General features: G+C 35.2%; 1 protein-coding gene across 3 annotated transcripts in view; it reads right to left on the bottom strand.

Moving 5' to 3' along the window:
* The window catches only part of MME (membrane metalloendopeptidase), a 467,357-nt gene that overhangs the window by 109,581 nt on the left and 330,928 nt on the right, over positions 1–26,848 (bottom strand). For all 3 annotated transcript variants that reach the window (XM_072959578.1, XM_072959582.1, XM_072959579.1), the window contains one exon: positions 15,415–15,498. The gene's annotated coding sequence lies outside the window, so the exon portion shown is untranslated. The remainder of the gene's footprint in view (positions 1–15,414; positions 15,499–26,848) is intronic.

Raw genomic sequence — 26,848 nt, 5'->3', positions numbered from 1 at the left:
AAATGGCTTAAAGACTTAAATATAAGACAGTATAAATCCCTTAGAAGAAAACATAGGCAAAACATTTTCTGATGTAAATCTTAGCACTATTCTCCTAGGGCAGTTTACCTAGGCCATAGAAATAAAAGCAAAAATAGACAAATGAGGCCTAATTAAATTTATAAGCTTTTGCACAGCAAAGGAAACCATAAGCAAAACAAAACAACAACCTACAGAATGGGAGAAAATATTTGCAAATGATGCAACAGATAAAGGCTTAATTTCCAGAATATATAAAGCGGCAGCTCATGCAACTTAATAACAAAAAAAAACAAATAACTCAATCCAAAATGGGCAGAAGACCTAAACAAGCAATTCTCCAGTGAAGAGATACATATGGCCAATAGGCATAAGAAAAAATGCTCAATATTGCTAATTATCAAAGAAATGCAAATCAACACTATAATTAGGTATCACCTCACACCACTCAGAATGACCATCATTAAAAAATCCACAAACAATAAATGCTAGAGAGGGTGTGGAGGAATGGGAACTCTCCTGTACTGCTGGTGGGAATGTAGTTAGTTTGGTGCAGCCATTATGGAAAACAATATGGAGAGTCCAAGTTTCCTTAAAAAACTAAAAATACACTTACCATATGATCCAGCAACCCCACTCCTGGGCATATATCCAGAGAATATTCAAAAAGTTACATGCATTCCAATGTTCATAGCAACACTATTTACAGTAGCCAAGACATAGGGACAACATAAATGTCCATTGACAGATGAATGGATAAAGAAATGGTGGTATATTTATACAATGGAACACTATGGAGCCATAAAAAAGAATGAAATAATGTCATTTGCAACAACATGGATGGACCTGGAGATCATCATTGTAAGTGAAGTAAGCCATAAAGAGAAAGAAAAACACCATATGATATCACTTAAATGTAGAATCTCAAAAAAAAAAAAAAAAAGCCAAACAAACACCAGAAACCAACACACTCCCAGACAAAGAAAACAAACTTACAAACTTACGGTTACCAGGTTGGGGAAGAGGGAGGAAAGGGATAAACTGGGAGTTCAAGATTTGCAGATACTAACTATTATACATAGATAAACAACAAGTTTACACTGTATAGCACAAGGAACTATAGCCAATAACTTGTAGTAACCTATAATGAAAAAGAATATGAAAATGAATATATGTATGCCTATGACTGAAACACCATGCTGAACAACAGAAATTGATGCAACATTGTAAACTGACTATACTTCAATAAAAAGAAAAGAACAGAGCCGGGGGGAAAGGAAAATAGATGAGGAGGGGAAGAAGAGAAAAGACCCAAAAGCAGTCACACAGGGAGAAGGTGACCATGCAACAACAGAGGCAGAGATTGAGAGACTGGAGTTGTGCATCTACAAGCCAATGGTTGCTAACAAATACCAGAAGCTGGAAGAGGTAAAGATTAAAGGGATGAATTACAAGTTTCAGAGGAAGCATGGCCCTGCTGACATGTTGCTTTTGGACTTCTAGCCTCCAGAGCTGTGAAATACATTTCCCATTGTTTTAAGCTGCCAGTTGTACTTTGTCAAAGCTGCCCTTGGAAACTAATAAAGCTACCTAGGAGCTCATTAAGTAGACTTGGGGGGAGAGCTTCCAGGTAAAGGTAATGGTGTGCAGTTACTATTTTCTTCTTTACCAGGCCAATGAAATTTTGAGAAAGTTTACAGAGCTATTTTTCATAGTTTGTTCATGTATAATCCTTTTAAGTATAAAAAGAACTGCCACAGACGTTAAATAGCTACATATATTTGCCCACATTTACATAACATATGGACACATATATGCATATGTGTGTATAGACATGCAGTGGGAAAACAAAGATGAGAGAAATTAAGGAATTTTCTGAAGTTCACACACTAGGATATTCATTCAGGTATTTTAACTTCAAATTTAGCATTTTTCCCACTTGAGTATGATGACTAATGACATATACATGACTTTTCAGCACAGAGGTTCTCAACCAGGAAATTTTTGCTTCCCAGATAACATTTGATGACATCTAGAGACAATTTTGGTTGTCCCACTGAGGGAATACTGCTAGTATCTGGTGAAGAGAGGTCAAGATGCTTCTGACAGTTTTATTATATATAGGATATCCCGTCAGAAAAAGAGTTATCCAGCCCAAAATGTTAATAGAGCCAAGGTTGGAAAATTTTGATTTAGCATAATGGCTAATAATAAATATCTTTATTAAATATTTACCATATGCCAAGCACTGACTAAATAAATCATTTCTAAGCAATGGTTTCTTTACCCTCAAGATATTCCTGATTTAGTATATATTACTTTATTTTATTTAGTACAAATCCCATTTTACAAACAAGAAAACTAAGAATTGGAGAAATCAATTTGCTCCAGCAAGTGACAGGGCTAAAACTCAAACATAGGTGTTTTTGTTGCCAAGGGCTCTATATTTAACTGCTACATTCTGACTATCTCATTGACAGGAAGGTCATCATATGATAAAATGTGATTCTAAATACATTTCTGTTAAATATTATTTTATATTTTGGTTGCCTTTGCCTGACAATAACTATTGTATCCCTTATAAGACAACAATATGGTGTAAAATTTGCTGAGATCAGCTGGCATAACAAAACCAATCACATAACAAAAATAAATGTTACTGTCTGAATTGTACCTTGGAGAACTAGAAATATAATTTTAAAACATTTTTATCTCTTTTAAGATAAAAATTTATAAGGTACTTCTGTGATCACTCAGTCAGTAAATTTTATCCAGCTATATCATGGTTGTGAAAAAAATTTTTTAAATGACCAAGAGAACTTAGGAGTTTGAGTTAAGAAGAAATGGCTTATCAACAACCCAATCCAAAAATGGGCAGAAGACCTAAACAAGCAATTCTCCAAGGAAGACATACAAATGATCAAAAAGCACATGAAAAAATGCTCAATATCACTAATTATCAGAGAAATGCAAATCAAAACTACAATGAGGTATCACCTCACACCAGTCAGAATGGCCGTCATTCAAAAATCCACAAATGACAAATGCTGGAGAGGCTGTGGAGAAAGGGGAACCCTCCTACACTGCTGGTGGGAATGCAGTTTGGTGCAGCCACTATGGAAAACAGTGTGGAGATTCCTCAAAAGACTAGGAATAGACTTACCATATGACCCAGGAATCCCACTCCTGGGATTGTATCCAGAAGGAAATCTACTTCAGGATGACACCTGCTCCCCCATGTTCATAGCGGCACTATTTACAATAGCCAAAACATGGAAACAGCCTAAATGTCCATCAACAGGTGACTGGATAAAGAAGAGGTGGTATATTTATACAATGGAATACTACTCAGCCATAAAAACCGACAACATAATGCCATTTGCAGCAACATGGATGCTCCTAGAGAATGTCATTCTAAGTGAAGTAAGCCAGAAAGAGAAAGAAAAATACCATATGAGATCACTCATATGTGGAATCTAAAAAACAAAAACAAAAACAAACAAACAAACAAACAAAAACAAAGCGTAAATACAGGAGAGAAATAGACTCACGGACAGAGAATACAGACTTGTGGTTGCCAGGGTGGTGGAGGGTGGGAAGGGATAGACTGGGATTTCAAAATTGGAGAACAGATAAACAAGATTACACTGTATAGCACAGGGAAATATACACAAAATGTTATGATAAATCACAGAGAAAAAAATGTGACAATGAGTGTGTATATGTCCATGAATGACTGAAAAATTGTGCTGAACACTGGAATTTGACACAACATTGTAAAATGATTATAAATTAATAAAGAATGTTAAAAAAAAACAAGAAATGGCTTATCAATAATAGCAGACTCATAATTCAGAAGAAAACTGCCACTGTGAACAACAGAAAAATAAAAGAAGATAATATAATAAGTGAAAATCCACAGGGTCAACATCTAGGAGCAAAAGGGAACCTAGGAAGTGAGCCCTCAATATGGAGCACTTTTCCTCTAGGTTCATATGTCTTGAAGAGATGTCTGAGAGCCTAAGATTGAGCAGCACTTTTCACAGTTTTGTACAGCTGGAAAGAAAAAAAAAAAATGGAGACTAGCGCCTGTCAAAAGAAAGAAAACCAGTAAATGCCTCAGTGCTTTGGGTTGAGACCCCAAAGGACTACACCTTAAGAATTAGAGTGTAATGAAAATAATCCGTTTCTTCCAGGAAATGAAGGCCAGTGTAAAACACATATATTCCTTAAATTAGATTAAAGTAATTTAAGTTTGTTAGTCCCTCACCACCAGTAAAGAAGCAAATCTAAATCCTTTGTGGAGAAAGGTAATATTATAATAGAATTAGAATTATTTCACAATTTTTTATATACATTTTCCAGCACTCAATCAAAAATAACAAGGCACATGAGCATAAAAGAGAACAGAAACAAAACTTTAGATAAACAAGAGACCTATAATAGAAGCAGAGTAAGTACCAATAGATACTGGAATTATCAGAAGTAGATTTTAAAATAATTATGCTTATTATGATCCAAGACATAGAAAACAAGCTTGAGGACTCTGACTCACACCTGGAAATTTTAAAAAAGAAAGAACCAAGTTGAAGATAAATATACAATTAATGATGTTGAAGCTAAGTCAGAAAAACAAAACAAAACAAAACAGAAAATACTAGAATAAAGCACTGGGAGGCAAAGGGGCAAGCAATAAAGAAAAGAAGGTGACAGTAGAGGGGATACAGAATACTGTAAGAAGCTGTAGCGCACTTGTAACTGAAGTCCCAGAAGAGGAGAGAGAGTAGGGTAGAAGAAATGTTTGGAGATAATGGCTGAGGATTTTCCAAACCTGATAAAAGATGTAAATTCACAGATTCAAAAAGCTGAAGTTGAATTTAAAAGGAAAAGAAAGAAGAGAAGCATACCCAGGCTCATCAACAGTAACCATGTTGAGAGCCAAAGTCAGGGAGAATAATCTTAAAAGCAGTTAACAGAGAAGCAGTAGGGGCTGGGGAGACAGGGGCTTACCTGTAGTTTTCTCAGTGTTGTCTGTTGTTTCTCTAAAGTTTTCTTTCTGTTCTGTTCTCTTCTCGGGTGCCTGGTTATTTTTAATTGAGTGCTGGAGACTGTGTTCAAAAATTTTGTGACATAATTCCAGCCCTATGGAGGGAAGGTTATATACCTTCCCTCCATAAGGATGTTTGTTTGCTTCTTACAGGTAACTAGGGACCAACATTTTGAACTCAAAGAACTGACAATTAGGCTGACAGCCAAAGGCAATGGAAAAGATACGTCTTCAAAGTTTTGAAAGAACAGGTTCTTCAAAAATAAAGATAAACTTTTGGGAATTTGTTTCAACAGATCCATACCAAAAGTAATATTAAAGTGTTTCCTTCTTGCATATGAAAAATAATGTATAAATTAAAAAAAAAGAATGCAGGTGAAAGCTCAGAAAGGCAGGAAGGAATAATGAGCAAGACAAAGGTAAACAGGTAAACATAAATGACTGTTAACTGTATAAAACTTAACTGTAAAAAAGAATTAAAATATATGACAAGGATGCCATCTACCACTATTTCCATTTAACATTAAATGAAAAATCCTAACTAGGACAGTAAGTCAGGACAAAGAAATAAACATGTTAAAAGGTTTGGAAACAAACAAATATAACTGCTGTTATTCTCAAAAGGAATGATATGTAAAAGAAAATCTAAAAGAACCTACAGATAAATTATTAGAATTAATAAATGAGTTTAGTAAGGATGAGATACATAAAAAGTAAATATAAAAAAAAAATCAACTTTGGGGGCAAGGGTATAGCTCAGTAGTAAAGCATGTGCTTAGATTAGCATGCACAAGGTCCTGGGTTCAATCCCCAATACCTTCAGTGGAAAAAAAAAAGATCAAGTTTATTTCTATACATGTGTAACAAGTAACAAGTTTGTAATTATGATATTACAATCTTTAATAAGAAATATATAGTTGGTCTTTCTTTCTGGCACAGAGCTACTAAAACTTTCAGAATTTCCAAAGTGATGAGCATAATAAAAGTGTCTTTGTTATGTTAATGAGGTGACTTTTGGAAATCCCCTAGTCACCTAAGGATGGGAGCTGGTTGCCTAAGAAACCAATCCTGGGGTTGGAACTTTCAGTACAGCCTCCACTCCCCCACCTCTGGGGAAGGGACTGGGGCTGGAAATAAGTTAAAAAACCAATGGCCAATGATTTCATCAATCATGCCTAGGTAATGAAGTCTCCATAACAAACCAAATAAGGGTTTGGAGAGGTTCTGGGTTGGTGAACATGTGGAGATTTGTGGGGAATGGTGCTCAGAGAAGGCATTGAAGCTCCTCATTCTTTCTTCATACCTTGACCTATGGACCTCTTCCATTTGGCTCTTCCTGAATTATATTCTATAATAAACCAGTACTCTAGTGAGTAAACTGGTTTCCTGAGTTCTGTGAGTCACTCTAGCAAATTAATTGAACCCAACATGGGGGTAATGAGAAACTCTGGTTTATAGCCAGTTGGTTAGAAGCACAGGAAATAATCTGGACTTGCTATTGGCACTTGAAATGGAGGGCAGCCTTGTGGGACTAAGCCCTTAACTATAGAATCTGACGCTATTTCCAGTTAGATAGTGTGAGAATTGTGTTAAATTTACAAACACCTAGCTCGTGTCAGGGAATTGCTTGGGGTGGGGGGGTGGAGTCCGCACTTGGAAACTGATATCAGCATCTTAGTAATAAATAGTTGTTATAGTAATAGAGTCCCCTCCATGACTTCGTATCTCAGAGCAAAGCTGCATAAAGAATGCTTGCTAGTTTTAATTTGTATGGCTGACACATCTTTTTTTTTTAATATGTTACACGCAAAATTATTCTTTTATAAGGCATACCTTAGACAAAGTTCTGAAACACTTGGGTTTGTCTTTAGCCTTTCTTGCATCATGTCCCTTACCCAATCCACTCTCATTTTGTCCTTTCTTAATATCATCAGAACCTCAGGCCATTCCCTCCTTTACAACCATCAGTACCTGCTCTCAGGGAAGGATCTGAGGGCTCTAGAATCATGGAATGTTGGAAAAAATCTTAGATTATCTTGTTCAACTCCTCTCATTTCACAAGTGAATAAACTAAATATCAAAGAGGCCAATATACTTGTTCTAAATCACCTGCACTGAGGTAGAAATGTCTGTTGAAAGTCAGTAAACCATCAAGACCACAGGTATTTCACCTCACTCATTAAGACAGCTTCCACCTAAAGCGAAGGATTGTTAATAACGCAGTTTCAGCTTTTAGCCAGCCCAAAGGGACATTTGCAGATCAAAGAGGCTGTCTTATGTATTCAAAATCACATATTTTTGCTGCAGTCTCTCAGAACATTGTTCTTGCGCCAGTCTCCCGAAGGGCAGGTATGAAATTCTATTCCCCGAGTCAGTGACTTCTGACCTACTGGCCCAAAGTAGTTTTATATGGCATATAATGTGTTTACAGCCTTATCCTTATCACCCAGTAGAGTGATCAACTGATTAACAACTCCTGCTTTGAGATCCTGGGGTCTAGTTGCCTGCTAGCCAAATCTATTTAACAACTTCTTTACTGAATTTTCATATTATTAAAAATCTTTTTCATTTTGTTTTCTCGTGTTCACTATACTCTCTGTGAATAATGATAATTTTTACCTTTTTCATTATATGTGTACATGTATATGATTTATTTTGTTCTCTTTCCTGATTGAATTGACTATATAAAGTTTTAATTTATCTATATTTTAAGAATTGTATAGTTTTTATACTATTGATCTATCTTTGATTTTCTTGAATAAACCCTGCCTTGGTTGTGATAAATATTTGTTTTCTTCATTCATCATTTAATATACTTTTGAATTAAACTTGCTAGTAATTTATCTCAGATGGTGGCATCTTCTTTCATAAATGAGGGCTTGTAGTTTCCGTTTTCTATGGAAGGCAGGCAGTATAATGATTAATAACTTGTCTTCTAGAACCAAATTACCTGGCTTGCCTTCCACTTCCATCATTTACTAATTGTGAAATCTTGGAGAAGTTACTTAACATCTCTGTGTATAAGTTTTCTTATATGCAAAGGGTGATAATAATATCTATCTCACATGTATTTTGTGAGACTTAAAAGGATTTATATTCCTAGAACACTTAAATAGTACTCATTATACAAAAAGCCTGCTTTAAATATTAGCTATTTTAATGTCATTCTCCAGCCTGGTTTTGGTATCAATATGCTAACCTCATGAAATACACTTGGAAGTGATCCTTCTTTTTCTGGATCTGGAAACATTTAAAAGGCGGAAGAATTACTTACTCCTTGAGGATTTGAAATAACTTGGTTATGAAATCATCTGGAACCTGTATCCTCTGGGGAAGATATTGCTTTGACAAATTCCTATTTTCTTCCTCATATTGCAGTAGTTTTGGAAATGGGTGTTTAACTGGAAAATTACAATGATTATTTGCAAAATATTAAGATGTTTCAATTATATCAATATAGAATTTTGTTTTCAATCTTTTTCCCATTGAGGTTAAACAATATTTGTTCATTTTGAGAAATTTTCAAAGAATAAGATTATGGTTTATCAACTTACTCTTTATTTGTTTATTTTCCATTCAATTCTGGTGTCATCTTTTAAAATGATTTTCTTTTCTTGGGTTTTAATTTTTCTAACTTAGTAAGTTAAATGCTTAGTTTGATTTTTGGCACACTGCTAGCAAACTGCTTTAAAATTTTAAAGAAATGGCTAAGAAATGTTTCTTTTTTCTATTTTTCCAATTTTAGCATGCTATATTTATATTTTGTTATGATTGCATTTCCATTCATTATTTAGTCATTCACAAATATTATTTAGAACTGGACATTGTCTAGGGTGCTGTCTGTGGGGGTAGGGCAGTGAACAGCAAATAGGACACTATTATTGCCAATAAAAAAAATGCAGTTGTTAAATGTCCTCTAAGGAGAAGGAGATGCTTTTCCTCTTTCTTGGGGGTCTGAAGTAATAGAATTCTACTGTGTAACACTTGGGTCAAATGTGATCAGGAGCCTTTATTAAAAGTTTTGACAATTTTAACTTAACATTGTGAATGTATTATCATCATCGCTGTTATTATTATTAGTAGGGGTTTATACAAGTTTGTTGTTTTTTTCATTAACTACCTGCTAATGCATCTTAGAAGATACGGTAGGTAAGGAAATTGGCAGTTAAGTAAATTTGAGTTGGGCTTTCTGGAGATAGTGAAAAAAAGTTATATCATAGACCCTTCCTTGTCCAGAAGTTAAAAAGAAATAAAAAATAAAAATAAGTTTAGAACAGTGACAATACAGACACAGAGGAAAGAAAATTTAGTATGACAGCAGGAGTTAAACAAATAGGTATATAAGCAAGCCACAGAGAGAGGCAGAAAATGACAGGCACTGTGAAGACTCTATCCATCCTGTATCCATCCCGCAAGCCGTTGGGGATGCAGATGAATTATATCCTAAAAAATATCACAGGTCTCCACCCCTTCACCCATCCTCTCCCCTCCCATACACAGTCACCACAGTTTGAAGGAAGATAGAGAAATGAGTATGTCAGCTTGGGCAAAACACACCAACATCCTTGAAAGTATGAAATACACACCACTTTTTGGTTGTTGTTTTAATATATATATTATATGTTTTTGATATATAACATATATATTTGGTGTGGGGGGGAGTAATTAGGTTCACTTATGTATTTATTTATTTTTAGAGGAGGTAGCAGGGATTGAAGCCAGGACCTCATGCACACTAAGCATGCACTCTGCTGCTTGAGCTTTACCCTCCTCCCTAAGCCACTTTCTATCAATGCACTAGAGGCACGCAAGTCCACCAGGGCTTACCTGCTAGGACGCAGGCTGGGCAGAGAAGTCTGAAAAATTATAATAATTGTCCAAATTCATTGATCTTTTAAAAGTTGTTTAGGGAGCTAGTATAGAAGATGCCAGACAAGAAAATAAGATAAAATTATCTGAGAGAAGAGGCACTTGGAGAACTGCAGGTGATATCCAATTAACTTTCTTTTCTGTGAACTAATTTTTTTTGGTTAAAAAAGAATGCCTGAGTAGGAGGGACTGTGAATTATTGCTGCTGAAAGATGGTGAGGGAATTAAGATCTGAGATTCTCTACATGAAGTTGCTAAACAGGGGACAATGAGCTATATCTTAAGAGTAGCTCCATATAAAAAATTAAATTAAATTAAAAAATTTAAAAAGCCCCCAAACCTCCTGACTAGGAGGAGTGAACTAAGGCACTGAACTTATAAAAAAGACAAGTTTTGTTATACTTTATGTGTAATGTATATTTAGAAAAATGCACCCATTGTAAATGTACACCTCAATGAATTTTCAAAAATTTTAAACAGCCATGCAATCACATCGAGAAACAGAACAATGCTAGTGCTTCACATGTCTGCCTGAGCTCCCTTCTCATCGTTTTCTACTTCTCCCAAGAGTGACCGTTATTCTAACTTCTAATTCCATAAATTAGCTCTGCCTGTTTTTGAAGTTACATGCATTCCTGCAATAGAGCCTATGTTAGTATGCTTGAGATACCATAAAAAAATATCATAGTCAAGTGGTTAAAACAACAGAGATTTAATGTCTCTCAGTTCTGGAGCCCAGAAGACCTCGATGAAGGCTTCGGCCAACTCAGCTTCTGCAAGAGCTCTCCTCTCGGCTTGCAGGTGGCTATCTTCTGGTTGTTCCCTCACATGGCAGAGAGAGAGAGTGAGCTCCCTGTGTCTCTTCTAATAAGGACGCTAATCCTATCTAATGTGGCCCAATTCTTTGACCTTATTTAACCTTTCTTATCTCCTAAATGACTCCATATACAGTGACAATGGAGATTATAAATATAAATATAAATTCATTTTGGGTGAACATAAACATTCAATCCATAACAGATTTATCTTTCTCTTTTTTTTTGCCCAGTATTATGTTTGTGAGATTTATTCATGCTGTTGTGTGCAGTTTTAGTTTGTTCAGTCTTATTACTGTATGGTATTCCCTTGTGAGCTTATCACATTTCCCCCCATTTTATGGTTGAGGCATTTGAGCAATTTCCAATTTGGAAAGGCTATGAACCTATTTTATATACCTTTTGGTGAACATGTGAATACATTTGTGTTGGGTATGTATCTAGAAGTTGAATTTCTGGGTCATGGAGTATGCATATAATCAGGTTTAGTACAAAGATGCTACCAAACAATTTTGCAAGATGGCTGAACTAAATTTATGTTAGCAATCTGTGACATTGTTGGTCATTCCAGATCCTTGCCAACTCAGTCTTTTTCATTTTAGCTATATGTCTGTTGGCTATTTGGATATCCTCTTTTGGGAGGCACTCATTGAAGTCTTTAGCCCATTTTCTAACATGGTGAATTTCTAACAAAATGATATGAGAGAGCACATAGGCAAGGCCATCTGCCTGTGATTGTCCAGAGCTTAACTTGACTTAACTTGACTTAACTCCTCCCATTCATGTATAATTAGGGGAACAAGAGTATTCAAACCAAAGCTCTGAGGAAGAAAAAATTGGGTCTCAGTAACATGGAAGGAAGATAAAAAGAATGTATCAAGATTATTTAGGACCAAAAGAAAGTTTTGACAAAACAACGTAAATGAATAATAATTGACAAAAAGAAATGGCATGAAAGCTACACAAAAAGCACTATAATAAAAAATAATTTTAAAATACAGTACAAAAAACCCCAATAGATAATATATACTATATTTTTTAAAGAGCCAAAGAAATAAAGGTAAACCCCACACTGTATTAGTCCTGGAGCTGTCATACAAATTACCACAAACTGGGTGACTTAAAACAACAGAAATTACTCTCTCACAGTTTTGGAGGATAGCTTTTGGTGATTGCTGGAAATCCTTAGCAATCCTCTCTATCTGTGAACCTGTGAAACTAGAAAACTAGTTATCTGCTTCAAAATACAATGGTAGAACAGGCAAAGGGTTGACATACCCATTCCCACAGGGAAAAATTGGAAGGAATAAATGCGTTTCAAGCAAGTTTGAATCTCAGTAGGACAAATTCCATTAAATTCAAGAGTTGGGAACAATCATCTAAGACTTGATGCCCCATCCTCTGGGCCTACAGCAGTGGCCACACCCCCTCCGCCTCTGGTAATGGCCCTTCCCTTTCTGACCTCTGTCTTTGCACCTGTAGCTCTACACTTGGAGTCATTCTTCTTTTTTCTTAGGTTAGAACATATTTGCAGTCAAGTAGCTTTATCAGCCCAGTTTTTTTGCTTTTAGAGTCTCAGAAGTCTGACAGTCTTCTTTCATTTTGTCTCATCGTTCTCTCTTTCAGTCCAGGCTGCCAGTGTTTCTGCTGATATAACATTCTCAAAAGCCTAGTTTGCTTCTCACTCAATTGATAGTAGTCCAAGTCATCAGACAAGAAAGTCCTCCACAAATCTTTCCTTAATAAGTTCATCTCTATTCCTGACTCTTGTTAAGATGGTTGAGCTGATTCATGAGTTACATACCTAATCTCTTCAGCAAAAATCTGTCCAGAATCCTCGGTCTGTCTCTAGAGCATACTTTCTAAATAGACTGTGAATTTTCCAAATCATCAAATTCTGTTTCCTTTTTAACAGTTCCTTCTTCAATTTATCTCTTTCTCCTCATATTTTACCATTTTACTATAAGAAGCAAGGAGAAACTAAGTGAAACTTTCCACACTTTGCTTGGAAATATCCTCAGCTAATTATCCGAGTTCGTCACTTACAAGTTTTCTACCAAACTACAGAATACAATTCTGGCACTTTATAACAAGGGTTATCTTTCTTCCATTTGACAAAAACACATGCTTCATTTCCATCTGAGACCTCACCAAAAGCACCTTTGATGTTCATATTTCTACCAACATTCTGTTCATGATGAAATATGTATTCTCTAAGATTATTGTCTACCATGCTCCTAAATTCCATCTGAGCCCTCAGCAGAATTGCCTTTCACATTCACATTTCTACCAACCATCTCTTCAAGGCAATCTAGACCTTTTCTATGAAGTGCCTCAAAATTCTTCCAGCCTCTGTTTCCCTGTTCTAAAGCCCTTCCACATATTTAGATCTGTTAGAGCAGCACTTTACCTTCCAGTACCAACACCTGTGTTAGTTTCTTAGTGCTGCCATAACAAGTTACCACAAACTGAGTAGCTTAAAAAAATTTATTCTTTCACACTTCAGGCCAGGAACCCAAAATCAAGTGAGAACAGGCTTGGTTCTTTCTGGAGTTTGAGGGAGAAACTCTCCCATGCCTCCCTCCTAGCTTCTGGTGGTTGCTGGCCATCCTTGGCATTCCTTGGCTCATAGAAGCACTATTACTATCTCTGTACACATCTTTACATGACCTTCCTCTCTGTGTCTCTCTGTCCTTTTCTGTCTTAAATAAAAGCAGTCTTATGGGATTCAGGGCCCACTCTAATCCAGCATAATTTCATCTAAATTCTTAGATTAATTACATCTGCAGAGACCCTATTTTCAAATAAGGTTACACTCTGAGATTCTGGGTGGACATCAATTTTGGGGGCACACTATTCAGCCTACTACTCACCATGTGAGACTTGACCATAAGAAAATTAAGAACATGAATTTATGAAAGAAAAGAGAGAGGGGTTAAAAAATAGATAATAAACTAATAGAAAAAGATAAAATGGGAGATTTCAGGGCTAATGAAACAAACTGAGGGTGCTCAATACAAAGGTAATGAATAAATTAGAATTAGTACAGATTAGAATAGGCATGTTAAAAATGGGTTTTTGGTGAGGGGGGGAGCAGTTTGGTTATAGCTCAGTAGTAGAGCATGTGCTTAGAATGTGTGAGGCCCTAGGTTCAATCTCAGTATTTCCATTAAAAAAAAAAATAGAGTTATTTGAAAAAGTTTGGGATAATCACAGTGACTTGATATAAAAAGACAAAGAGATTAAAGCAATTAGAGTGCATGTAATAGATATGGAGAACAAAAATCAATTTCACACAAAAATCTTCAGCGTCTATGAATAAGATAAGCTAAACACTGAAACAGAAAAAAGTATTCAATGATAGAATAAAGAGTATTTTTATAAGAAGAAAGAAGAACTGAAACTACTGATTAAAAGGCCTACCATGTTCTGCAAAAAACTGGATACAGGGTGTTCATTATCAAAGAATGTTCTGAAGAAGTTGCTGAACTTCAAGGACAAAGAATTCTGCAAGGATGTAGGTATAAAAAGGCTACATTCAGGAAATTTTAGACTTCCTCTGATTTTACAGTAAGTCAATCTCTATTAAGTTCTGAGGAAAGAGTTAACGAAAAATTTTATGCAAGCCTTGTCATGTAAACACAAAGGCAAGAAGTATTAAAGCAATGCAAAAACCTCAAGAAATATAATTACCACAGTCCATCTCTATAAACTGATTAGAATGAAAAAACTGAAAAGCAAACAAGCAAATAAACATGTTTTGAATTGTTCAAGGACTCTGAGAAAAAAAAGTTAGGCTGTAGGAGAGGAAAAACTGAGTGAAATGTTCCACATGGGGTGGGTTTCCCATTTATTTATAAATTTACTTTACCTTTGTGGCTCTGCTCCAAGAGGAGGCCCCATAGAAATCAGAAAAGGGGGCCATCACAAGATGAAGAGTGTGTGTTGAGGGGAAATTCTGGGAAGGAGAAACTCAGAGAGGAGGATTTCTAATTCTGTATATGATCCTACACAGGTCTCAGCCTAACCTCTGATCCACGCACACAGAAAGATCTTCAAAATGGAACTGAGCTTTGAACCGTATGCATGAGTCTCAGGTTTAACTCAGGAATAATGGCCTTCTGGAACAATGCCTACCCAAGAAAGACCCAAAGGCTTGAAAAGAGCTGAACTAAAAATTAGACTCCTCAAAAAATTCTCATACTAACCCAGGAACTGTAAGTGCACGGGCCAGACCTAAAAGAGATTAGCACTCTCGGAGAAAACTGAACTGAGATTTGAATGACCACTCACAGAAATGAGGCAGATCTTACTGTTTAAATAATATTGATTTCTCCAGAAGATTACAAGAGGACTCAGTCTACACATCATACCTTTCATAATGTCCAGGATACGACAGAAAATTATTCTGCATACCAAGAATATGCATCTAACTTTCAAGAACAAAAGACAATGAATGACTGTCATCCCTGAGATGTACCTAGGTATTGGAACTATCAGACTTAATGCAGCTATTGTATATTGTAAGTATGTAACATGATGTAGAAAAACACTCCTGAAAAAAGTGGAATGAGCAGAAGTTTCATGTGACATGTAGAGACTATAAAAAAGAACCAGAAGAAAATTTTAGAAAAGATACATATAATAAAATTCTTAAAAACTTACTGATAGGTAGGCTCACAAGGTGAATGGAGATGACAGAAGAACAAGTCAGTAAACTTGAAGGTAAGTCAATACAAGTTATCCAATCTGAAACAAAAAGAGAAAAAAGATTTTAAAAATTAAAAAAAACCCTCAGCTCTCAAAGTTGACAATGAGATAACATCAAAAGGTCTAACATACATGAATAGATGCCCAAAGAATCAGTGCAAGAGATATAGAGGCACAAAAAATAGTTGAAGAAAAATAAATGGCTGATTTTTTTTTTAAATTTGGTAAAAGACATAAATTTATAGATTCAAGAAGATCAGCAAACTCCAAACAAGATACATTTTAAAAATACCAAGAAAAACAAGAGAAATGAAAAAAAAATGCTTTGGACTGAATTGCAATGAAAAGACAACATATCAAAATTTATGAGATAAAGCTAAAGCTGTGGTAAGAGGGAAATTTGAGATTTTAAAACTGATATTAGAAGAAAAAAAAAATCTAAAATCAATGCCTAACATTCTACTTCAAAAAGCTAAAAAAAAAAAAAAGAGAGAGAGAGCAAAATAAACTCAAAGTCAGTAGAAGAAAGAAAATAATAAAAAAATAAAAATCAACAAAGTAGAAAACAGAAGACAACAGAGAAAATTAACAAAGAAAAAAGTTGTTTCATTGAAAAAACCAACAAAATCAGCAAACTCTTAGGTAAAATGATCAAGAAAAGAGAAAAAAAATCAATTGTTATGATCAGAAATAAAAAAGATATCAGCAAAGAGTCTACAATTGTTAAAAAAAATAATTAATTAAAATAAAATAAAAAAAAAAAACCTTCAAACCCCAACTACCTGAAAATTTACACTTTTACTTACAAGACCTTTTTGGTAAAGAAGAAATCAAACCAAATTTGCTGAAGACGTATTAGTGGTACTCTCTGAAAAAACAGTCCGAATGGTTTCATAGATAATCCAACCTGATTTAAACTATTTCAGTGAACAGTAAAGGAAGGAAAGCTTCCAATTTCTACATACTAGTTCAGGAGAAAAATCGTACCAAAATTTGCCCCCTCACACATACTACAAAACTAATCTCACTCATAATAGTGATACAAATATCTTTTAAAAATTTGTAAATAGCATTAAGTGGTCAATTAAGGGATATTACTTTCTGGCCTGGTGACGTTCATCCCAAGAATGCAAAAATGTTTACACATTAAGAAATTAATGAATATAATTCCTCATAATACTGGGCTAATAGAGGAAAACTGATTATCCCATACCTAATAGGTACTGAAGATACTTTACAAATATCCAGCATAGAGAAACTACTTAATAGAGAAATACTATAAACATTCAAATTAAAGTCAGGATAAAGGCAAGGATTCCCAATGTTAGCACTAATATTTTTCAGGAAGTAATAACCAGTCCAATTTAAACAGAAGAAAACAGTTGCATAAATACTGGAAAAAAAAATGGAAAAAAGAGAAAAAATTATCATTTGTAGATGAGATAATTATCTACCTAGATAATTTTAAAGAATCACCCAAACCCCTTAAATTAGTAAAATAAATTATATCAAGATGGCTACTTGCAAAATTAACATACAAAAGTTAGAACCTTTCCTAACAGAACGATAACATGTTAGACAAAAAAAAAAAAGGAAAAAAACTCATTTACAATGGCTATAAAAAGATAAATAGTTAATAAGAAACAGAATTTATAGGACTTTAATGACTACATTTTAAAAGTTCTTTTGAGATTGATGGGGAAATGATACTTTGTTTATGGATAGGTAAAAAAATGATCAACTCATGATCAACTAATAATTATTAGTTTAAGCCAGTCGATTTCATTAAAACACCAAAAAATTTTAGGGGGAATTAAACAAAGTGTTACCAGAGTAAATTGTGAATGTAAACATGTTAGTATAGAAATGATAATTTTGGAAAAGTAATGAAAGAAGACTAGTCCACCAGATAATAAAATGTGTAATTAAGTTAAAAAACCTAAAAGAGTTTGGTCCTATAGAAGAAATAGATCTAGGAAAAAAGAACCAAATGACAAACTTGGGTATTTGTAAGAGATAGAAACTACAAATAGTGATTTTTCTAAATTTACAGTTTACACAAATTGCCACTTTAAAGAAAATATAGTAGAGAAACATGCAAAAGTGATAAATACTTAATAGAAAAAGGAGTATAAATGGCCAAAAAACAGGAAAAAATATTCACTTTCACTCACAATTAGTCAACAAAAGCAAAAGCAGTGATCTTTCTCATCTTTTAGATTAACAGTAGTTACTTAAAATTTTTGAATCATGGCATCATGACTATAGGAAGAATCAAGATAAGGTAAAAGATTTTAGTAAGTTTTAAGATGTATTTCATTTCAAAGATAGGGCTAAAAGTCTTTAGCCAGTCTCTTTTTTTTTGACACAATTTTGAACTTACAGAAAAGTTATAAGGATAGTCTAAACAAATTCTGGATTCTTTTTATTCAGATTCCCCCAAGTAGTAATATTTGCTACATTTGCTCTATCTTTTCTTTCTTTCTCTGTCTTGCTATCCCTGTCTTTCTATTGGTCTCTTTACATGTACACACACACACACATATGTATATGTAATATACATGTATGTGTATATATATACACACGCACAGGCGTATATATGTATATTTAATTTTATACTTACACATTATTCTTTTTCTGAACCATTCAAGAGTAAGCTGCAGACATAATATACCTTTCCCCTCAAACACTTCATTGTGTATTTTCTAAAGACAAGCAATTCTCTTACATCACCACAGTAAAATGATCAAAATCAGGAAATTGCCTTCAGTATAATAGCATAATTTAACTGGCAAATAAATTTTATAGAGATTCCTTTGGACAGTTTTCACAAATTCAAAGATCTAGCTTATTATCTTTCCCAACAATGTTATTGAAATAAAAGCGGCCATTTTAAAACTGAGAGCTAATCATTCAGTATCAGTTGACTGAATCTCATTTTAAATGTATAATCATTTCCCTCAAGCAAACCCTGGTGCTACCGCTGGATAATTCTACCATATATCCCTGATCTATTTAATTCCCACTCTCCTAAATGATACCGTTTCCATTTTTGTCAAGTTGCTGCAACTCTTTTGCCTCTCTTCCATCTCTTCCATCTCAGCTGATGGTCCAAGTTTGTATTTCACTGAGAGAACAGAAGCCCCTAGAAGAGCACCCTGACATGTTCCCACCATAAAGCCTGCCAGACCACCTGGTACCCACATTCTCTGCCTTACTCTCCTGCTACTATGAAGGGGTTATTTCTCCTCCTAGTTACACTTGACTCTTCCTCTTGCCATTGGGTCTAACTCCCATCTTCACTTGCCTCCTCCAGGATTTGGAATCTGCAGTTTTCTCTCCCCACTTTTGCATCATCAATGTTTTCTTCTTCGTTGGATTCATCCACATCATCACACAAACCTGACTTAATGTACCCCCACCACAGTCACTCCCAGCTACCACCCATTTCCCTGTAACAAAGCTAAAGAGTTCTGTGTGCTCTTCTCCCATTCTCCCTTGAACCCACTCTGGGCTTATTCTCCGCTACAATTCTACCACAGCTATTCTTATCAAGATCATCAACAACCTACATTGTCAGATTCAATGAACATTTTCTAATGCTCAGCTCACCTGACCTACCAGCAGCATCTGACACAGTTGATCACTCCCTCCCTCCTTCTCAAAATACTTTCTTCACTTGGTTTCTGGATGACTTCTTTCAGTGGTTTTCCTGTCTTTTTCATCACTACTTTTCAGTCTCCTTTGTTGATTCTTCCTTATCTTTCTGCACTCTACCCATTGGAGTTCTCCTGGGTTCAGTTCTCTGACCTCTTCCTTTCCTATTTCAAACCTACATGAATTCATTCAGTTTCAAGATTTGGATATCATCTGTATAATGATGTCTGCCAGTTGCAGGAAAGAGTGTTAAAGCCATAAGCTCTGGAGCTGGACTACCTGACTTTGAAACTTGCCTTCCACCACTTACTAGCTCTTTAAATATAGGCAGAATAGTTAACTTCTTTGTGCCTCATTTTCCTCATCTACAAAGTGAGGATAATTATAGTACTTATCTACCGATTTTGTGAGAATTTGTATTAGCCAAACTTAACCTGGAAAACATAAACCACTTTAAATATTTATAACAAAGGGAACTTAATGCATTTGTTAGTAACAAAACTGATTAGAAGAGTTGAGAAGCCAATCAAAGGCTAATGAGGAAATCCAAATATAGTAACAACAATGATCTACTACTACTACCCGGAGGGACAAAGCAAGACTTACTATAAAACTATAATATTCAAGACAGTGTGAAATTGCCATGAGAATACATATGCAGATCAATGCAATGGAACAGAGAATCCAAAAATAGTCCCTCACATCAATGGTCAATTGAATTTTGAAAAAATGTGCCAAAATAATTTAATGGGGAAAGTAAATTATTTTCAACAAATCATACTAGAAACCTGTATATCCACTTGGCAAAAAATAAACTGCATACCACATATAAAAACTAACTTAAAATAAATCACAGAGATACACTTGAAAGTTAAAACTATAAAACGTCTAGAAGAAAACATAGGAAAAAGTTTTTGCAACTCTAGGGTAAGCAAACATGTTTTGGACATAAAAAACACAAACCAGAGAAATCTGATAAATCAGACTTCAACAAAATTAAAAGTTCTGCTCTTCAAAATAAAAGGCAAATGACAGACTGGGAGAAAATATTTCCTATGCATATATCTTATGAAGGATTAATATCCAGAATGTAGTAAGAACTTTTACAACTCAGTAATAAAAAGGCAAACACTACCGAGCAATAAAAGGAAATGAACTACTAATACAACATAGATGAAATCACAAAAATCTTGCTCTGGGTGAAAGAAATCAGTCCAAAAGATTACATACTATATGATCACATGTATCTGAAACTCTTGAAAAGACAAATCTAAAGTTACAGGCACAGAAAGCAGAACAGTTGTTGCCTGGGATGTGTGGTGACTGAGAAGTAGACCAGAACAGGGCCCAGGGGAAATTTTGGAGGTGACAAAAAAACATTTTATATCTTGACTGCAATGGTAGTTACACCAGTATATAATTTGCCAAAACTCATTAAACTAAACACTTTAAATTGGTGCATTTTATTATTTGAATTATACCTCAATGAAGTTGATTTTTAAAATCAAGAAGAATTTAATATGTCTGAACATGATTTTTAAATTTTTCCTGAAAACCTGCTGCTCTCACAATCCTCCCCATCTCCATATACAACAAATCTATTTCTCCAGTTGCTCAGGAATACATATTGGAGTCTTTCTTGACTTTTCTCTTTCTCTTACATCTCACCTCCAATCCATTAGCAAATTCCATCAGCTCTGCCTTCAAAATACATCCTGTTAGTGGGAATGTAAATTGGTGCAATCACTGTAGAAAACAGTCTACTAATTTGTAAATACATGTGTATCCCCATGCTCACTGTAGCATATTTACAACAGCCAAGAAAGGGAAACAACCCAAGTGTTCAACAATGGGTGAATAATGGATAAAGAAGTTGTAAAGTTGTAAAGAACTCCCAGTTCTCTTTTCATCCCAGTGCCTTAACAAAATCTCAACTTAATTAAGTCATATATACAATGGAATGTTATTCAGCCATAAAAAAGAATGACATCTGGCCATTTGCTACAATACAGATGGAACTTGAAGGCATTATGCTAAGTGATTAAAAGACAGAGAAAGACAAACACTGTATGATGTTTCTCATATGTGGGATTTAAACAAAACAAACAACAACAAAACTTTGCTTAGATACAGAGAACAGATTGGTGGTTGCAAGAGGCAGGTGATGGGCAGGTAGGAGAAATGGGTGAACTGTTTGGGTTTTTTTTAAGTTTAAATAAATTGAATGAATATTTTAAAATGTAAAGTATATGTATGTATCCTGAATATGATCACTTCTCACCTCCACCAGAACTAAAATGGCTCAAGCTACCACTGTTTATGCCTGGATTATCTCAACAGCCTCCTGAATAGTCTCCTTTATTTTTGCCCCCTTCCTTTCCTATCTCATATTCCTCAGCAGCAGCCAGGCCATTCACGGTACTGTTCAGCTCAGAACTCTGTTGGTAACTTGTCTCATCCAGAATAAGAGGCAACTTTCTCACAATGGCCTGCTAGGCTTGGCCCTCACCATCCGCCCTCTCTCTCTCCTCATCCCCTCTAACACCCCAGTGATCCCTACACCATCGCCGCTGAACTCCTTGCTGTTCCCCAGACACACCAAGGACACTCTCGCATCAAGGTCTTGGCGATTTTCTTGGTGATTGCTCCTCCCTGAAGGAGGACCACCCTTCCCATATGTCTGCACAACTCTGCCACTTGCTTCTTTCAGGCTGTCCTCAGGGAAGCCTTCACCAACCATCTCAAATCAAATAGCACTCCCAGTACTCACCGTTCTTTTTCCTAGCTTTCTTCATTTTTTTCATTTTTTCCCCTTGCTTTATTTTTATTCTCAGCCCTTATAACTCCCAGGCATGTATTTATTTGTTTAATTGCCCTTTTTTTTTTATCTTTTCCTCATATGAAATTAATTTTGTTTCCTGTTGTATCTCTAGCACTTGGAAGGTCCACTCAGTAAATATTTAGTATTTCATTATTCATACATAACATATAATTTATTTTTACATTTTATATTTAATATAGAAATACATTAAATAAAAAATATATTTACACATATGTCATATTATTATTATTATTACTATTAAATAAGCATATAAAAAAGTATTTTTAATGAATGAATGAATAGCTTTTCTCTGGAGTCACTATGCACACATGTCCAACTTATGTTTTCTCCCTTTTTGGTGTAGAAGTTTAATTTTTCCTCCATGATGATTCTCTGAAACAATCATCTGTTTCCATTGTCTCTTTGACTGTGTCCATCTGAGTCAGCAAACACAAGGCATGAGCCCAGTCAGTCCCTCCCTGAGTCCATGGAGAACAAAAATAACCCATCCTGGTTTCTTTCCCACTGAGCCAATGTATTTTAACATTCTGCTCAACACAGAACTCCAGGCAGCCACTTCTAATAGATGGGATTTGACTGGAAATATGAAACCTGTTTGTTATCCTGGATATAAATTTAAACTTTCTTTGGTTGTTGTTTTAGGCTTGATTTCCAAGCTGACCAAGAGACATGGATGCATGGGGTAAAATGGAAATCACATGCTCTTTAAAGTTCTTCCAATTTTGTTAGGAAGGACCAAAGCGGCAAAGAGCATGTTAAGTAATGACTACTGCATATTTTATTAAGACTCTAGGGGGCTGGCTTAAAAATAAAACTCCCAGTATGCCTTCATCTCTTCCTTAACAAAACCTCAACTTAATTGAGTCATATTCCTTCTTAGCCTCTTGAAGCCTCATCAGTCACAGATCTCCAAGTCACGTACAGAAAATCTTACAAATTGTTTGCTTCTTTGTTTACAAGGAGAGCCCTTTACGGGCACAGCCCTGCGCCTCATCTGAAGTGAGACAGATGGTACAAGGCCAGGGAAACATTATTTCTAACCTCTTGCTCCTAAAATCAAATTGGTAACTATGGTCCTTATTTCTAATGAGGTCCTTGGACATAAAGTAAGATATTTAGTATTACTAAGAGATCACTGGGACAGGAAAAGCATACCTGGAGGGAAAAAATAAATCTCAGCAAACAGGTCATGCACATTCTGCCATGTGTCTGGGACTCAGGAATTTACTGGTGGTAAGTTCCTCTGATGGCTGGGGAACACACCGGCCCAAATTCTTTGTACTTCCTCGTTATGATTTACGGTCATGACACATTGGCAGTTGCTGGATAGGTAAAGTGCTCCTCTACAAATTCCACTCCAAAGACGGTTCCTCAAAACTGAATTTTACTGTTGAGAGGAGACATGTTTCTTATACAGGTCTTTGAAGGTCATCTTTTTCCTTGTGTACTTTCTAATGATCTGCAGCCTGATTTTTTACGGCAATTGGCTGAGTTTTCTCTATACATTGAGATATTACTCTAATTTTGAATTTGTTTGTATCTTTGGTTTAAGAAATATCTCCCAATGCCAGTATAACTACTTCCAATTCACCTCAAGTTTATTCTGGTCCAAGGGAAGAAAGTTATACATGGGATTTTAATTAACGTTTTAATTAGCTTTTTGGTGGTTACTGACTGCCGATAGATTAATTTTTTAATAGAATAAAGGTATTTCTGTTCATTGTATTCATTACACACTGAATGCTCTTTTTAAAGTGCCCACAATTGCTTCATAGTTGCATTTTCTTATTGATTTAATGTGTTATGTCAGCCTTGAAGAATTGATAAAATGTTTTAACATCAATAGGAAACAGTGCTTAACAGACGAGTAGAGCCTTTTAACATTGAATTGTCTCTTCTTCTGTTCTTAAACTTTAAAAACATAATCTCTTCAAAAAATGGTGTTGGATAAACTGGACAACCACATGCAAAAGAATGAAACTGGACCACTTTCTAAGCCATACCAAAAAATCAACTCAAAATGGATTAAAGACTTAAATGAAAGACCTGAAACCACAAAACTCCTAGGGGAAAAAAAAAAAAAAACATAGGCAGTAAGCAATCTGACATCAGTCTTAGCAATAATTTTTTAGATCTGTCTCCTCAGGCAAGGGAAACAAAAGCAAAAATAAGCAAATGGGACTACCTCAAACTAAAAAGCTTTTGCTTGCAAAGGAAACCATCAACAAGACTAAAATGCAGCCTAATGAATGGAAGATGATATTTGCAAATGATATGTCTAATAAAGAGTTAATGTCCAAAATTCATTTTTAAAAAACTCATACAACTCAGTATCCAAAAAGGAGAAAGAGAAGAGGAGGAGGAAGAGGAATAGGAAGAAGAAGAAGGAGGAGGAGGAGAAGGAGAAGGGAAGGGGGAAGGGGAAGGGGGAGGAGAAGGAGAAGAAAGAAACCAATTAGATTAAAAAATGTACAGAGGACCTGAATAGAAAATTTTCCAAAGAAAACCTATGGATGGCCACAGACACATAAAAAGATGCTTAATATCACGAATTATCAGGGAAATGCAAATCAAAACCACAGTAAGTTATCACCTCACACCTGTCAGAATGGCCATCATCAAAAAGACAAAACAAGTGCTGGAGAGGATATGGAGAAAAGGGAAACTTTGTGCACTGTGGTGAGAATGCAACTAGAGCAGTCATTATGGAAAATAGTACGGAGGTTCCTCAGAAGATAAAAAATAGGACTACCATACAATTCAACAATTCTACTTCTGGTATTTATCCAAAGAAAATGAAAACACTAAATTGAAAAGGTACATGCACCCCAATGTTCATAGCAGCACTATTTACAATAGCCAAGATATGGAAGCAAGCTAAATGTCCATTGACAGGAGATGCATTATGTACACACACACACACACACACACACACACACAGGAAAATTACTCGACCATAAAAAAGGAATGCAATTTTTCCATCTGTGACAGTGTGGATGTATTTAGATGGTATTATGCTAAGTGAAGTAAGTCAGACAGTCAAAAACAAATACTGTATGATTTCACTTACACGTGGAATCCAATAACCAAAACAAATGAAGAAACACAACAAAGCAGAAATGACTCATAAATACAGAGAACAAAATGGTGATTGCCAGAATGGAGGGGGAGGATGGATGGGCAAAGTAAGTGAAGAGGATTAAGAAGTACACACTTCTAGTTATAAAATAAATGTGTCATGGGGAAGTAATACGTACAGCATAGAGAATAGGGTTAGTAATACTGTAATAGCTTTGTATGGTGAGAGATGGTAACCAGATTTGGGTGATCATTTTGTAATATAAAAAGTATCAACTCACTAGGTAGTACACCTGAAATCAAGATGATATTATAAATGAATTATACTTCAATAAAAAAACTTCTGTCTATATTCTCATATAAAACTCACACTATGAGTTTTAATTTTATTGGTCTTTATATCAATAGGCATTTTAATTTGACCTATTAGAATTCCATTAAAATGCAGTTTGTTGTTACAGTTTCTACCACAGTTTTGAATGGATAAAAAAAAAATTTTTTTTTTTGAAATGTACAACTTGCAAAAAAGTAAAAGCTTACCATACTACATTTACCCTTGAAGATGGGCAACATTGTCTAACATCAGCAATATATTAAGGGATTTCAGTGTAGTTGCTTCTTTTCACACTCACAGTGGTTTATCAAAAGACTGCAAAGAGGCGATGAGATCCAAAATCATTTTACTTAAGCCTGATTTTTGATCCTGAACTTCTGAGACAGGCAGCATTGGTTTAGAATAATTGTTTCTTTTATTTCCAACATATGAGACTTAGAGAAAGTTATTTCACTTCTCTGACATTCAGTCTCCCCTTCTATAAAATGTGGAGCGCCTTCTTCCAGGGATGCGATTAGAAATAAAGGGAGAAACATGGAAAGCAGGTAGTGGAGTATCTGGTGCACTACATGGTCCCCCCTCAATGACGATGTGCCAACTACACTTGTGGCCTTTCTTTTCCTGATTCCTGTCTTTAGAATTTGTACAATTTTCCCTGGCTGTCCTCTCCACTCCCAGATCTTACACAATGGGCTCCTTTTCAACATTTAGGTCTTAGTTCATCAGAAAGGAACCACCCTGTCTAATGCTCATCCCTAATTGGTTACGGTATATCACATCACCTAATTTTATGGTCCTTTCAGCCCTTATCACTAGACACTATTACCCTGTTTTTCTGTTTACTTGTTCATTTTCTATCTCTTCTTTATAGAATTAAAGATCTTGCAGAGTACAGGCATTGTTTGTGTTTCTTTTCACTGATTGTGTTTCTTTTTACTGAATCCCCTGAGCCTAGAACAGGGCCTGGCACAGAATAAGCAATTAAATGAATTAACAAGTAATAGTCATAACCCCTCTCCTGTAGCTGAGTCCACTGGCATTCTGAAAGAAAAGCAGAACTCTTTCTCTAGTGTGGCATTTAGCCATGCCTAGATAGATTGCTAGAAATTAGTTAACAGATAAATTAAAACAAGGCAAGAAAATGCATCGCCTTTTATTTGATTGTGCTGATGAAAAGTGAAAATATACTAGAGGTAGATTTCATTCATTTGTTCATTCAATAACCCTCTTCAAGCAAGTGTTACATGCTAAGTATCAGTTGAGCTAATAACTGAGGTTCAGATGCATAAGGAGAGCCCATATACTTAAAAAGTGCCTAATCTAATTGGCACAGTAAGCCATTTATGCATTTAATCTGTTGCCTTTAAGCCATCTACATCTTTAATGCTGTCAAAATGTGAAAATGCTATGTAAACTCAGTGCCAAGGGATTCTGTGGAAGGAAGCCTAAGGCAAAGAAAGCTTTACAGCAGTGATATT

This window comes from Vicugna pacos, chromosome 1 (genome assembly GCF_048564905.1).
Source record: "Vicugna pacos chromosome 1, VicPac4, whole genome shotgun sequence".
NCBI lineage: Eukaryota > Metazoa > Chordata > Mammalia > Artiodactyla > Camelidae > Vicugna > Vicugna pacos.
Note: the sequence above shows the minus strand (reverse complement) of the source record. Positions and strands in the feature narration are given on the sequence as shown.